Here is a 16,901-nt window from a genome sequence, read left to right as displayed (position 1 = left end):
TGTTCTGGCTTTCAAAAGGAAATTATCATTAAAATAAAAGTGAAATCCTTCCCTTACACATTGAAATAAAATAATCAATATATTCTTTAAATTGTAATAAAAGATTTTTTAAAAGCCTTGATCTAGATCTATAAAAACAAAATAGCAATATTTTGTTATCTGTGTTTTCTAACCAGAATACTACAGGGAAAGAAAATGCAATTATTGTTTCATTGCATTTCCCCATGCCTGATTAAGAAAGAATTGCATTTTATACTTAACTGAAAAGCAAAATCAGCTACACATCACAAAGTCCAAAGCAATATAGTATTGAAACAGGAATATTACGTATTGTAACTTTCATTAAACTGTAGGCTAATATATACAACTGGGTGTATATGGATCTAATATTAGGCACTAGAAACAGGACTCCATTATGTATTACCCCAGATGACCTCAGCACCACCTGTCTTTTGAATCTCTGCTACTTGCCTTTGTTCTGAGCGACAATTACTGCCTCAGTGATAGCTCAGGTCATAAAGCCCCGGCTTTGGTTGGCATGACTCAGCGTGATGTTGTCATTAGTGCTCAGACCACCCCACTGATCTGAAAAAGAAGCAAGAAAAGCAGCAACAGAAACAAGTCTTAAACTCAGGTCCATTGAAATTAGAACTGCCAGTGAAAAGCAGGAAACAGGAAGAAACCAACAAGGGAAGAGCTGCTCCTTCCTTCTGAGTGTTATGAGAGGCAAGGGCTTTATTGGAGGTATCTTACATAGTGCCACTCATCTGTTTTTTCTTAAGAATTGTACCCAATCTGTGATGTAGCTCCTTGTGTTTGTTTTCCTTCTTCGCTCTCCTCAATCCTCCACCATTTACCTTTTCCCTCAGTCAGTCCTTCCTGGGATTCTACCTCCTAGCAGAGTACTCCTTTGAAAATGTATCTAGGGTCTGTTTCCTGGGAAACCTATTTTCTTCTCTTAAATATCCCCTTGATGAGAAGTTCAAGGTTTCTATGGAATACTTTATTATTTTATATTACTAAATTACAATTTCCTTAGTGATGTTAACACTTTTCTTTATGTCACCTTTGAGGGATAAAGAAAAGAAGGGCAAAGGTCAGCCTGTGAATGGAGAATTTTCTAAAGAATACTATTAGGGTTACTTCTCCTTGAAAATATAAGTAAACAACATTTTGAAAAGACTTGCTTTTAATCTAAAGTGAATCAGAGATAGCCTTGTACTGCTCAGCATTAAAATTTTACAGAAATATTTTAAAACCCAATTATGTTGAAACTGTGATCTTTTCAAAACTGCCATTGAGGCAAGAGCAATTAAGCTTCTAAGTATTTGAGTGGTGTTAACAGAATATAAGCTAGTAAAAGATAACTCCCAATTCTAATATAAAAACATGGCAGAGGATGTTCACTAAGAAACTGCCCTTTGTAGACAATGGAGACATCATAAAGTACCTCTCTAAATCTTCTCCCCAAATGCTATGAAATGACCTTACGCTAGCAAAAATCCTGTGCAATACCACACCTTCAGGATCACTTGAAGATGAGAATGTCAAAACAAAAACTATGGGGAAAAAAAGAGTGAATAAAAATAAATATCAGCGTACCAGTGCCAAATTCTCACATACTCCCAGTCATCCACATCCTGACAGAGCTTAGTAGCAGTACAAGAAAAACAATGAGAAGTACATAGCATTGGGACACTAGGGAAGAAGCGCGAGATTAAGGTGAAACTAAAAAGATTAATTCCATCCTAAATATGGAAATCCTAAAACAAAAATTAACCAAAAAATTTCAGACTATGAACTATGTGGTAAGTATTCAAAGTAGCCAATCCTTATAGGGAGGAATATAATAAAAAGTGCAAGGCATGTGATTTAAAGTGGCAGGCTCTGTTTCATGAGGCAAGCTGACTTAAAAGGACACACACAGTTTTAGGGAACAATCCTAACCAATGAATTCTGGGAGAGAGAAAAAAGCCAAAAAGGGGAAGAAAGAAATGCTTGTTGGTAATTAGCAAAGAAAGAATACAGAGACTTAGGTACTACAAGCTGAAATAAACTATAATCCCTATTTCCAGAGAAAAAAGCAAACAGGCTCTGCTAAGGTAACTGGAATTTGTTAGATGGACAAAAACAAGTGTCATTAAATGAAGAATTGTGTAAAATATTTCAATATAATAAAAATTAACCCAAGTAAAGACCGTGGAGAACCATTATAGAAAAACAGGGAAACTATAACAAGGAAAATAACTATGAAACAAAAGGAAACTGTAATCTACATTTCAAACACAATTAAATATACCCAAACAGACATTTTAGAATATGAAAAATGAACTTGAAACAGGAATTAAAAAAAAAGACAACACAAAAATAGCAGAAAGAAATAAAAGAGTTATTTGAACTCAAGAATGAAAAAAAGACAAAATTATCTCAGGATTGAAGAATAAATTACAAGCCTTCCGAGAGAGAATATAATGAAATAAAATTTAATAATGGGCATAGAAGTCGATAAAACAACCAGCAGAATAAAAAAATAAAGAAGAAAAAGGATCAACCAAGACAGCAGTGAAAATGGAAGGCAAATGAGGTATCTGTGTTTGTAGAATCCTTCATGAAGAAAAAGAGAAAAATGGATAACTAATACTTGAAACTATATCCCAAGAAAATACACCAGAAACTGAAAATGATCAGACATTAAAACATACTATAAAGCCTCTATAATTAAAGATTATGTTAATGAAATACAAAGCAACAGTAAGTAGAGTAGAATAGGAAGTCTAGATTTAGACCCACATAACGGTTAGAAAAATAAGTTACAAAAGAGAAGGATTGGCTAAAAGGAACTTAATGGTGTTGAAGTGAAAGGCAATGTATCAGTTCAAATTTATGTGTTTTTTTAAAAAAAGTTTTTAACATTTACTTATTTTTGAGAGATAGAGACAGAGCATGAGCAGGGAAGAGGCAGAGAGAGAGAGAGAGAGAGACACCCAGAATCTGAAAAAGGCTCTGTGCTGACAGCTCTGAGTGGGACTCAAACTCATGGACCGCAAGATCATGACGTGAGCTGAAGTCGGGCACTTAACCGACTGAGCCACCCAGGTGCCCCACAAATTCATGGTTTTTAATGGATAGATAGATGATAGATAGATAGATAGATAGATAGATAGATAGATAGATAGATAGAAAGAAAATGTGATCTCATTGAAAAAACAAAACAGTAAATCTCAAAATTCTCCAAATGATTCAACTGGAACCCTTTGAGTAAGAAAGTAAATTATGATAATATTAGGTTATAACATAAAATATCCATGAACTTCTGCCAATATACTAAATAATTGATTAAATAAACACATGAAGAAGAGATTGATCTCCCTCATAAATGTAAAATGCAAGAAGGAAATGGAAATACACTGCACTGTAAGAATTAATAGAGACGGACCCACTGATGGATGTTAAAATAACTGGGTAAAATTATGAGAAGAAATAGAATTGCAGAATCTCAAATCATGTATCCAAGGTATTTATTAGGTATAAAGGGAATGGTAGTCATTTACGATGGAGAAACCACCTTGCACAAATAATCAAGATCAACATCACCAGTAATAAAGATATTGGCATCATGATTCCTGGGATGTCATGCACTAGGACATCCTATCATTGCTATGATATTCTTGGTGATAAAGCATAACTTCAGTCCATTTATGAGAAAACCTCAGACAAATTCAAACTAAGGGACATTTGGCGAGGGGGTGGGGAGGAAAAACTGATCAATGCTCCCCAAAAGTGTCAAGGTCTTGAAAGATAGGGGAAAAGGAGGAAATATTACAGACTTAAGAGACTAAGGAGAATGAACAAGCATATGTAATGTGGGATGTTAAATGGGATCTTGGAGCAGAAGTAAAAATAGTAGTAGTGAAAAAACTGGTGAATTTGAATAAGCTCTTTAGTTTTGTTAATAGTATTATATAAGTGTTAATTTCCTGGTTTTGTTAACTGCACGATGGTTATATAAGATATTATATATAAGACATTAACATTGAATGAAGCTATCTGAGAGATATATGGAAACTCTACTATTTCCACATTTTTTATGTAAGTCTAAAATTACTTCCCCAAAAGAGTTTTTTAAAAAATCAGAAAAGTTTACCTACCTCTGATGCACTGAAAACGGATGGCTTGCTGCTATGCTATAATCCCTCCTGTTTAGATGCAACCCTTAGGTGTAACCTTATGATCATAGCTCTCCTAGAAGAGGAAAATGGAAGGTGGTCTCAGATGAAATGCAGTCCAGATTATATCATCAATATGGCACCAGTTGTTAATTACATGTGTGTGGAGGAGAAAAATGTCCAGGGTAAAAGGACAAGGCTATCCTGGGACCAGATAATGGAAAAAGTGACAGCATATGGTTCTGATATGCCCTTGTCTAAAATGTCCACTAATTATGACTTTCTCTCAAAAGATTTTTTTTTAGTCCTTTTATAAAATTTGGCTCAATTTAGAATAATCATGTGTAGATAAATAATTTAAAGATGCTATTCCAGTGCTTCTCTAATTTAGATTACTCAAACAGTTTCTACATCGTTACAGTGCAATTTTAGGTTCCCCTGGGTTTAGATACACATTCCATTTTTAATTGATGTATTTCTCTCTCTTTAAAATGCTAGGAAATGATGCAATCAGGATGAATAGGAGGATGTTTGGATATCTTAGATAAATTACATGGATGTCCTCCCTGCATTGCAAAAGTACAAATGTACCTGCTCAGCCTAGTTGAAAGTCATGTGCCCCTCCAAGTAAGTAAAAGTTGTATCAAAAAGAATATTAATTTGTTGCCAAAGAAGTCATTGTTCAAATTAATCCTCTAGAAAAGAGAGCTAAAAACAAGTGAATATTACATGGAGGTAGATGAAAAGAAAAGTTGTGATAGCTGTATCACTTTTGCAACTGTGTGGTGAAAAATGCATGACAAAGCTCTAGGGTTAATTTAGAAAATATTAAATGAATCAAGGGCACTGGAGAGCAAACTCTTTTTTAAGAACTTGGAATATGTGAACAGTAGAATCATCAATTCTAATACTAATAATCATAATGAAAAGAAACACTCTAAGTAAGTTAAACTTTTCTCTAGATTTCAGTTGGGTTCTATTCAAACATCTATGATTACGCTAATTTCATTGTGCTGTTTTTGTACTTACTCTCCTCTTTGTGCACTTAGTCATAAGTTCCTAACTTAGCACAAGGCCTGGCACAAAGCAGACACTCTCTGTGTGCTTTAAAGCACTAAATAAAAATAGTATATTAGTCATTTTAGAAGATGTTTCACAATAGAGTTCCTATTAAGTTTATCCTTTTCAAAAAGTACTGATACTACGTAATGTAAAAAATGTGTATATTCTTTGTAATAATTTGGAAAATTAAAATAAAAACAGAAGTCACTAGGGGTAACCACTATTAATGTTTTGAATATTACGCTTTCAGTATTTTTTTTCTTAAGGATAACTATGCTTATGTGTATTGTATGTCTATCTTTTCATTTCTATACATACATTAGGTACTTGAAAGTTGCTTTTGCATTTATATGCATATCATGAATATTCTTACTGTCACTAAATATTTCTATTATTTAACATCATTCAATTCCAGGGAGGTACCATATTCAAACACATGTTTTTGATTATTTACATTATTGTTAGTATTTAGCTATTGTACGTAATTGTGCAATAAATATTCTTGAGGCTAAATTTGAGCACACTTGTAATTATATATTTTGTATTCCTCAAAGAAGAATCATTCTGTTTAATTATGTGCACATTTTAAGGTCTTTCTATTTATTGTCAAATTGTCTTCCAGGATGTTGTACATTCCCGCCAATGTGGATGAACGTTATCTGTTTCCTAACAAAATAGGTTCTTTACTATTACTTGAAATAAATTGTTTCAATACAAATACATATTAATTATTTTAAATTTATCATAGAAATAGACCATAGAGTAACATGAGCTACTTAAAGAATTAAGAGAAAATATGAAGACAGAAAAGAAGATAACTTATCTGGTCTGTAAAGTTCACTTGCATTTTCCAATCCAGTATTTAATAGTCACTTGCAAATTCTTAGTAAGGTGAATCTATACTCATCTGTCTTCCTATGGTAAGAAACAAGAGTTCAGTACCTACCCAAATGCCATTGTATAAAAAAAATACCCATTAAAATTCCAAAAACAAAAATAAAAAACAACAAAAGAGATTGTCAGGACAAGGAAATTTAAAAATGTTTCCTCAAATTACTTAATATTATCATTTTCTCAAGTTGCATAGTTAAGGATACAGAAACTCAGCTAAGAGAAGTGGCCATGGGAAACACAAACCTTTGCAGCTTTTCCATTTGCAATTACAGAATTTTGCACCTGGAGTACAAATCTGTTGGTGCCATTGTCATTGCAAAGAAGAGACTTGTTAAAAGCAAAGCAATTAATAGTACACACCACATTTTGTAATGCACACATACACATATATCATAAAAGGTATCTACGTATATTGTAAAACATGTCTATGTTTATATTATGTATATGTATATATTATATATTGATATTGATATATCTTAAGGCATCTGTCCATCGTAAAATTATACATACATACACACTCTTATATTAGGGAACACTTCAGGAACTGCTTTGCCACAATAGATGTTCCTAAGAGAAAATGATGATACACCTTCTAAAACAACTTTCTTAACTTTCCAACCTCAACCACATTCAGCCTCTACCAGGCCACATTATATATTGATGGGAAACATCCTTGACATTAGCGAGAGGAGAGTCCTGAGCATTTGGTTGCCTCTAGCATTCAGGGTTCAAGAAGCTCACTTTATCACAATATTCATTCTGCTTTGAACATATCTTTCATTTTAAGACATGGATTAAAATTTTGAAAGAGAAATGAATACAGTGATGTAGAAATAGTGACATTGTTCCTAGATATCATCTGTAGGACAAATATTTTTGAAAATTTCTAGAATTTCAAAGCACCACTTCCATATATATATATTTTGTTTGTTTGTTTTGTTTTGTTTTTTTCTTTACAACTGTTCATTTCCTGGAACAAATACTATGTGCTTGCTAACTTACATGAAGTTTTTTAATAGTGAAAAAAGGCATTTTCTTTCTTGATTATTTTCTTGAAAAATCAAGAAGATTAAAATACATTAGGGGTATCTAAAATATAAATTAATTATAGAAAAGGCAACATTGGAAGAGTACGTAACACAAGTACACAGTGCTATCAAGCCTGGACCTCCCAGAAGAGCTTTAGGAAGAAAATGGCAAATTATGTGGAATATTACGTGAAATTTTAAATAGGTAGATTTCTTATAAGAATTTCTGATATTCTTGCCATATGTATTGCATCTATTAACATAAATCCCACAGTAAAGTATTATGGTCCTTCTTTTTTTCCCCAAAGTTTTATATTTGATGTTTAACTTCAAGTCTATGGCCATTTTTGAGTTTGTATGATGTTTAGGTCAAGGTTCATTTTTATAGATGTCCATTTGCTGCAGAACCATTTGTGGAAAAGTCTATCTTTCCTTCATTTAAGTGCTCTTTTCACTTTGTAAAAAAAAAAAATGTGTGGCATATTTGTGTCTATTTCTAGGCTCTCTGTTCTATTTTATTGATTTATGTGAGTGTATCTCTCCAATTCATACTATTGTGTTGAATACAGCTATACATATATTAAACCTTATTATAGAGTAGAGGGATTTCTCCTTCTTTAAAATTCTTTGTTAAGATTATTTCAGGTTTTCAGGGACCTGGGTATTTTCATACAATTTTTATGATAAGCCTGTGTATGTACACAAAAACCTGGCTAAGATTGTGATAAGGAATTACATTAAGCCTATTGGTTGATTTGGAGAGAAACATCTTCACTATGTTGAGTCATCCAATCTATGAACATAGTATGTGTTTTCATTTATTTACTAATCTAGATTCTTCTTACCACCTTTCAAAGTTCTCTTTTGGTTGCCTTTGCATTGTTGCCAGAGCTTCTGGTTGTACTTCTCAAGAAGGAATTGGAAAAGACAGTTAGTGCCATCATACCTGAAGGGGAAGTCTTCTATTAGCTCCATAGTATTGCTATCCACAGCCCTATGTGTTTTAAGAAAATGAAGGGGAAACTTAGTCTTTTATATTTATCTATATGAGTATCACTTATAATATACTTTATTCCTTCTTGAAAATCTGACTTTAATTTGACATCATTTCTCTTCATTCTGAAAAAATTTCTTTAGCATTTATTTAGTACAGACGGCTATTATCAAACTCTTGTTTAAAATCAGAAAATATGTTTATTTACTATTCTTAAAAATCATTTTCGGGGCGCCTGGGTGGCGCAGTCGGTTAAGCGTCCGACTTCAGCCAGGTCACGATCTCGCGGTCCGTGAGTTCGAGCCCCGCATCAGGCTCTGGGCTGATGGCTCGGAGCCTGGAGCCTGTTTCCCAAAAATTCTGTGTCTCCCTCTCTCTCTGCCCCTCCCCCGTTCATGCTCTGTCTCTCTCTGTATACATTCTATCTGTAAAAAAAAAAAAAATCATTTTCATTGGATGTAGAATTCTGTGTTGATGTTATTTTGAGCATTTAAAAAATTTTTAGACCTCCAACTTATGGCCATCTAATAAGAAAAAATCTTAGTCTATGTATATAACAAATTATCTGTTCATAACTATATATTATCCACAAATATCTAATCGTGCTAAGTAGGATCACAAGTGCATTTTAGTATCTTCTCACTTTGTATTTATTACCTTATAACTAGAAAAATACAAAATGCAATTTATTTTAAAATTTTGGAAAGGTAGTGTCCATAGTGTACTGATTTTGAAACATTTAATACTCTTATTCTATCAAAATGTAGCTCCTCTATGTTATATTACTCATAGGTTGCATCCCTATTAAAAAAATAAACTAAGAGGGGCACCTGGGTGGCTCGGTCAGGTAAGTGTCTGATTTCAGCTCAGGTCATGATCTTGCAGTCCATGGGTTCGAGCCCCATGTCAGGCTCTGTGCTGACCCCTCAGAGCCTGCAGCCTGCTTTGGGTTCTGTGTATCCCTCTCTCTCTACCCCTCATGCCCCTCTAAAAAATAAATAAACATTTAAAAATTTTTAAATAAACTAACAAGCAAAAAAAAATAAACAAAATATTCTGATTTATTCCCTGCAGTATAAACAGCTAATTATGGCTTAATGTGTTTCTGGAGAGTTTGGCTTCCTTCTGGAATCATAGTGTAGTGACACAGATTGAATGAAATGCCTGGATTGGAAGAGGAAATGGAATGCTCTTGTTTTGAAGTATTGCCATTTGTTGTCTCTCAGATTTTGAGCATTTCATTTCAACACTTTGAAGCTTGGTTTCCCTGACTATAAAATAGAAGTAATAACTATACAGTGTCTTATATCTAGTAGATTTCCCTAAAATATCAATTAAAATATTCCTTAATATCTATGTATAGATAAAATGACACTGCATATGCAAAACTATTTAAAACCTGTCCAGAGCTATACAATATTCAGTCAAAAACTTACTATTTCCATGTAAATTTATTTTAATGACCTAAAAAATTAGCAAATTTTGAAGGAGGCCATTGGAAAGTGCCCGAAATGAGGCAATATTTTATTTCATTGATTCATCCATCAACTCGTATCAATACAGTTTAAAATATATATTGAATTTGTACCATTTGCCAAATATTAATTTGAGATTCGAAAGAAAACTAGGCACAGTTCCTATCTTGGAAAGGCTCACATATGGTGTGGTAGATGAAAACAGAAATAAGAAAATGTTTTAATATGGTCAAAGAGATGTGAAAATCAGGAGGAGATTGCCAACCAGGCAGCTAGAAGAGTAGCATAATTAGCCTAAATATGGGACCTCATTGAAAACTCAGAGGGAGCTCCAATCTGCCCTCTCCATTGAGATTGTTCTCACACTGAGCACCCCGCTCCTAAGAGGAACTTTGCAATGTGCTGTACAGTTTAATCCTCACATTCCAAGTTGAAAACTTGAGAGTGTTCTTTCCAGAGTTTGCACACTCTTAGTCTTCTACTTTTTTCAAAATTTGTCACTTTAATTAAATTTTACTAAAGAGTATGCATTTATTGCTGAAAATGCCATAGCATTCACTTTTCACATAGGAGTTTGATATATTTTAATCTACTATATAGATAAGTCATTTAAAGAAAATGTTGCTTCCAAAGTTTAACATTTCATTACTATATTTACATGATAGCACAAGTAAAGCACCTGTATTTAAATTTTTGCCAACTTAATCCATTTGCCCTTTTTTTTTTACTTGCCAATCGCTAAACAGTAAACCAGGAGAAGGGGAGCAGTAGCTTGGGATCTATGGCCAACTGTATTGTGACATTGGACAAGAAAGTTTGATATTTTGTATCCCATTTACCTCCTTACTAAGAGTGTTCTCTTGATGGTAATGATAATGATTTTCAAGATGACCTAAATTACCTGCCATCTGTAAGCAAATGAATAGGTATGACAAAGTAAGAACTACTCCCCTCTACTTTACTAACTCAGTGTCTCCATCCAGTGGTGTCAAACAGTCATTTCAAGCAATAAAAGCTGCAGGAAAAACATGTTTTGCTTCAATGTTCATGTTCAAGGTTCTTATATTCAGGAATCCATTATGTCAAACACTTATTATCTATTACTCATAAACCTGCATGATCAAATAAATCTCTAGTTTTCAAATTATAATGTTTAATACCATACTAAATAAGATGCTGATAATATTGTGGAGGGAGCAGAGGAGAATAAGAATACTTTTTAAATGAAATACTGAATTAATTAAACTTCTAGACAGAAATTTCCCTTTAGTTAAAAACCTGGGGTCAGAAAACCAGATATTTGGAGCAAATTCCATAACTGAAAAAGTGAAAATAAATATTCTCCATTTTATATATGTTACAACTTATCTCTTGGTACAGAAAGAAATTATGACTGTGCAAAGGAAGATATTAATTATAACTTGATCTAGCTAAAGAAAAAAAGTGTTGAGTTTTGGCAGTAACTTACACTGATAATAAATTACCAGCGTAAGTTATTAAGGGAAACATCCAATACTTTTTTTCCTCCCTCAATTTTTGACAATTTTCATAAAATAGCACCTTTTGTTGTTTAAATGTTCCTTTGCTCTTTAAGAAATACCCAAAAGAAGCCAAAATTTCTACCTCTGACAACGAGCATGGTTGCTATGGAAATAATTATGACTTTTGGTATGAAAGGATAAAAAAGCTGGAGAATTTGAAATGCTAAGAAATAAATACACTATTATCATGCAAAACCTCCTGGTAGAAGGAGACATTTAAAAAGTATATACTGAATTAATCAGAACTTTTCTAAATAGAGCATTTTCTAAAATCTTTAAAATTTTGGCAGCTTCAAAACTTCCATAAAGTGCAGCAAGTGAATGGGAGCTATGAATACAAACAGATCTTCATCAAATTACAATGGGATTATGGCCTTATAAAGTCATCATAAATTGAAAATATTAGAAGTCGAAAATGTATTTAATATACCTAACCTACCAAACATCATATTTAGACCAGCCTGCCTACAGTTGGGTGAAATCATCTAACCCAAAGCCTATTTGATAATAAAATGTTGCCTATTGCATGTGATTTACTGAATACTATGCTGAAAGGGAAAAACAGAATGGCTGTATGAGTCCAGAGTGGTCCTGGGTGATTCGGTGGTTGACACTCTTGATCACGTGGCTGTCTAGGAGCTGTGGTTGGAGTTGCTGCCCAGCATGATGAGAGAGTATGGCACCACTTATCACCAGCCCAGGAAAAGATCCCGATTCAAAACCCTAGGTAATGGTTTCTACCGTATGCACATCAATATTGCACTATAATAAAACTGAAAACTCGTAAATCAAACCATCATAAGTCAGGGACCATCTGTATTTAGAAGCAAGAAATTGAGTTAATTTTTCCAGTAAAAGGCTGAAAACTGAACCCACCTGGCACTATTAACACATGGTTATGTAAAAAAGTATACATGTAAATTTGCTTACTTTGACACTTTAGCATTGTCATACTTTCTTCCCTTCTCACTTGCCATACCTTGCCCATGAAATAATGTCAATATAACTTTTTAATTCTATATAAACACTTACAAATGAAAAAGTAAATGAAAACCCTTTCCACACCCTTCCAACAGGCAAATTTTATTAAATATATTTTTGAAAATATCCGTATATAAAGAGAGGATATTCATGGGTGAATACATACAAATTTTGGAAGCCTTTATTTTACAGGGAATGTTTGCACTATTTTTTTTTCTGAACTTACATATCACACATCTTTCTATGTTACTACATAAGTATTTACCATGCCCTTTTATTTTTTATTTATATATTTTTAAAGGTTTTTTTTTTAATATTAGAGAGAGACAGACAGACAGTGTATGAGCAGGGGAGGGGCAGAGACAGACAGACAGAATACAAAGCAGGCTTCAGGCTATCAGCACAGAGCTAGAATGGGGGCTCAAACTCATGAGCTGCCTGTGAGATCATGACCTGATGCTCTATCATTCTCTTTTAAATGGCTATATAGAATTGAGACTATGGATGTGTTATAGTTAATCAATACATGTTTGATATATATTGAGAATTTAAAAATATAAATTTTACATATACATATATAATGCACATATCACATACAAATGCACATATGCAGTGCCAAATTTTATCCACACCAATTTTGCAAAATCTATGTTTATTCCATACTTTCTGAACATATGGAAGATATTTTTATAGGCTAAATTCCTAGATATTAGATTATATTGAAAACAAATACATTTTTAAAATTCTGATAAAATTTGCAAATTGGGCTTCAGAGAGACTGAAGCAGTTAAAGCACTGTTTACTGTTAGTAGTGAGAAATTTTAATATTTTGCTACTTGAATTAATTTAGCCTATAAATGTTTATAGATTGATTACTGTTTGAGGCATTTTGTCAGATACTAGACATGAACTAGTTAATATGATGAGCACAAAATGTACAGTTTAGGGGAAGGTAGCTTTTTAAAAATCTCAAAACCTCAATGAAAGTTACTACATAAAAAATACTAATTGATATTGATGTGTACTGCGAGTTCTGGGGAAAAATAGGTTTTGAAGTATATCCAACAGAATTCAATTTAAGTATTGCATTAATATACTATGATTTTGTTTATCATTTTTCTTTATATAATATGAAGTTCTTTCTACAATTATGCTCATGTTGCTGGAATACATGGAGGTAATTTTTCTGAGAATATGGGTTAACTGTAAAATTTCTAAAGCTTTTTAATTTGAGACCCACAAACATTAGTAGTAATGGCCTCCAATAAATCAGTGAAATATTAAATTAATATTAAAGCCAAATATTAAGCTTCCCTGTGCTTCTACCACACTTAGAGGAGTGAAATTTTATGTTCTTTCTTTACTGATTTTTTCCACATTGCAGTATTTACAGTTACCCTGTTCATAACCATAAAAAGCCATTCCAATGATGAGTACATGGCCACCATCAGGGGCAATGGCCGATACAAGTCTGAAATACAAACTTTACCCCACTGCAGAGGGATGGATACTTAGCAGTCCCATGTACATTATCATTAATATGAGTTGTCAGCACAAAAACCATGGGCGGAGCACAAAAAATGAGGGTTGCTCAACCAGTTGTTTCAGATGAAAAGCAAATGATAACACAAATGTACCTGTGAGAATATTTATCAGCACATAGAATCAGATATGTTATTCATGGAAAATCAGTCACTATTAAAAAAAAATGTTAATGTTTATTTCTGAGACAGAGAGAGACAGAGCATGGGTGGGGGGAGGGGCAGAGACAGAGGGAGACAGAATCAGAAGCAGGCTCCAGGCTCTGAGCTGTCAGCACAGAGCCCAACCCCAGGCTTGAACTCACAAACTGTGAAATCATGACTTGAGCTGAAGTCGGTCGCTCAACGGACTGAGCCAACCAGGTGCCCCAAAGCACTATTTTGATTATTTTTTCACAGGATACAAATAAACAAGCTTTATATCAAGATAAAAGACCAGCACCAAAATTTAGAATGACAGCACTTAGCAAGATCACCTGCCTAAAGTCCAAGGTGTCTGTGATTCAGCACTCATCTTAGTGTCTGTTACGGATGTGTTTTGACCAACTAATGCCTGAAATTACTTCCTGGGTCAAAGATCTTCTGAAATCCTGGTGACAGGGGAAATGTTCAAAATTTCTGGTGAATTTCCCAATATTTAGTATTAAAAATATGATTCTGAAGCCCTGGTTTACACATTTGAAGAAATGTCTAAATGCCTAAATAATCCCAGTTCTTATTAAATCAACCCCCACTTTACAGGAGACAGCAAAATGGGATTGCAGAATGTCACTATTCTATCAATGATGATGATGATATTAATAAAGATTATAAGAACAACTGATATCCATTCATTGCTTAAATGGTCCAGAGCTTATATGAAATGTTAAATCAGGATAGAATAAGTTTATATTGAGTTAGATACACACACACACACACACACACACACACACACACACACAGTTTAATTCTTGCTTACACCAAATATTCTGTAGGAGTAATAAATCTAGAAACCATCTAACCTTCATAGAGCTTCAACGGTGAGCTGCTGCAGTTCTGTGATGCTGGCATCTCAACACATGGCCTCTGAAAAGGATGAGAGAGGAAGGAAAAGGCACTTCTCAGCCCATTGGCTCTATCTTCCATTTCTATATGGGAAATGAAGGGAAGCGGGGACTATCTGATGAGCAAGGTGATCTCAACCACAATACCATATGTGAATCATTACATTTAGCATTCATAACAACCCAGTATAAGAGAGGAAAGTTGCCCAAAATGATTAGGAAAGTTTATGTTTACAGACACCTAATTTCATTTGTATATAACCTTTGTTAATGTCCTCAAATTGAAGGAGGCGCCTGAGTGGCTCTACTGGTTAAGCCTACCACTCTTGGAGTTGGCTCATGTCATGATCTCACAGTTTGTGAGTTTGAGCTGCCTGTCGGGCTCCATGCTATCAGCACAAAGCCTGTTTGGGATTCTTTCTCGCCCTCTGTCTCTGCCCGTCCCTTGTCCCTGCTTGTGTGTGCACGTGTGCTCTCTTTCTCTCTCTCAAAATAAATAAATAAACTTAAAAAGATGTCTTCAAGTTGAAAAAAATGCTCAAGGTAAGCAATGAAATATTATAAAGTAAGACTACTCTTTGGGACTATATAAATATATGGAACACATTTTTATGCCTTACTCCGAACTTGTGAAAGTAGTTAAAATGCAAAAGTGTTTAGTATATCATCAGTAGTAAATGACAGCTTAGATTAAATAATACTCAGTATATGCATATATAATGAAATCAGATAATATTATAAATAATTAGTGAAACCTAACAGTTGAATAGAACTTTTCAAAGTACCTTCAAACCATGCTTTCACTTGGGATGAAAAGCAGCTTAGCACAATGATTAACTAACTGTGAAAGCCCTGTAGTCTGATTGCCTGGGGAGCCTTTGGTAAATACTTAACTCTGTTTCTTTATCCTGTCTATAAAACATCAATGATGATAAGACCTAGCTCATGAGGCCATGTACAAATTAAATGAATGAATACATACAATGTTCTTAGAATCATGCCTGGAATATTGCAAATGTGTACTATAAGGTAGCTCTTTTCATAGCTGCTATGTAAGCCCCCCAGGTGCTTGTGTGCTCAATGTTATCAGCCAGGCTCTGGTACTGATAGAGACAACCAGTCTTAGAAAGTGAAGTAATTTGTCCAAATATCACACAACTAGGAAGAAGTAGTATAATAACTAAAACTCAGAGGTTATTTTGGCTTTAAATGCATGTCTTCAATTTTTCTTCTATTCAGGTCATAAAAATCAGTAAAATTTCCATGCTTATTTTTAGCCTTTAGGCAGTAATCATATGATACCTATTTTTTTTTAAGATTTTGTTTTAATTCCAGTTACTTATCATACAGTGTTATATTAGTTTCAAATGTACAATATGGTGATTCAACACTTCCATCCATCACCCAGTGCTCATCACAAGTGCACTCCTTAATCCCCATCACCTATGTCTCCCATCCCCCCACCCCCTCCCCTCTGTTAACCATCAGGTTGTTTTCTATAGTTAAGAGTTTGTTTCCTGTTTTGTCTTTCCCTTTCTCTTACTTTCCCTTTGCTTTTTTGTCTTGTTTCTTAAATTCCACCTATTTTTTAGTATAAAAGGTGTAATGAATGAGTGAAAACTAGCTGGCCATTTACCTAATGCCTTGTAGGAGCTCATCCACAGAATTTATTTTATAATTTATCTACTGATAAACACATGATGTGTCTAAGTGTAAAAATCTTCATTCACATTTTTTTCCTTTCTGTTACATTCTTCTTCTGAGGTCAGGTATGTGGGGGAGGGCTGGGGAGAGACTTGGAGATGTGTCTTGGTAAAAATACGATATTTTCTTAATCACACAGACTAGATGCAAAATGTGCTTCTGTCATTAACCAGATGAACAAGAGTAGAAAAGTCTTTTTTTTTTTTTAATTTCAGCCCTCCTCTGTTGAAAGGAATTAAAGGAATTAAAATAGCTTTTTCTGGATGTTATTGTGGATATGAAAAGGTAGTTTCAGTTTCCCTTGGCAAATTAAAAATGATTCAATGTATGTATTTTCTGTTGGAACACAGATTTTTATGAATTTATAAAGTGGACAAGAGTCAAACCATAATTACCCATTAAAGAAAGTAATCCACTACTATTATTAAAATGACGGTATTCTAGGAGTTATTCAGAGCTCTGACATAGTTTG

The 16,901-nt window shown here is 33.7% G+C and overlaps 1 protein-coding gene across 1 annotated transcript in view; it reads left to right on the top strand.

Annotated features, from left to right (window-relative positions):
- The first annotated feature begins 597 nt into the window (after positions 1-597).
- LRRTM4 (leucine rich repeat transmembrane neuronal 4) overlaps positions 598-16,901 on the top strand; it is a 924,534-nt gene continuing 908,230 nt past the window's right edge. The window contains exons 1-2 of the mRNA XM_006930227.5: positions 598-744; positions 4,665-4,793. The gene's annotated coding sequence lies outside the window, so the exon portion shown is untranslated. The remainder of the gene's footprint in view (positions 745-4,664; positions 4,794-16,901) is intronic.

This window comes from Felis catus, chromosome A3 (genome assembly GCF_018350175.1).
Source record: "Felis catus isolate Fca126 chromosome A3, F.catus_Fca126_mat1.0, whole genome shotgun sequence".
NCBI classification, from domain to species: domain Eukaryota; kingdom Metazoa; phylum Chordata; class Mammalia; order Carnivora; family Felidae; genus Felis; species Felis catus.
The sequence above is the reverse complement of the archived record's forward strand: the minus strand, read 5'-3'. Positions and strand labels throughout refer to the sequence as shown.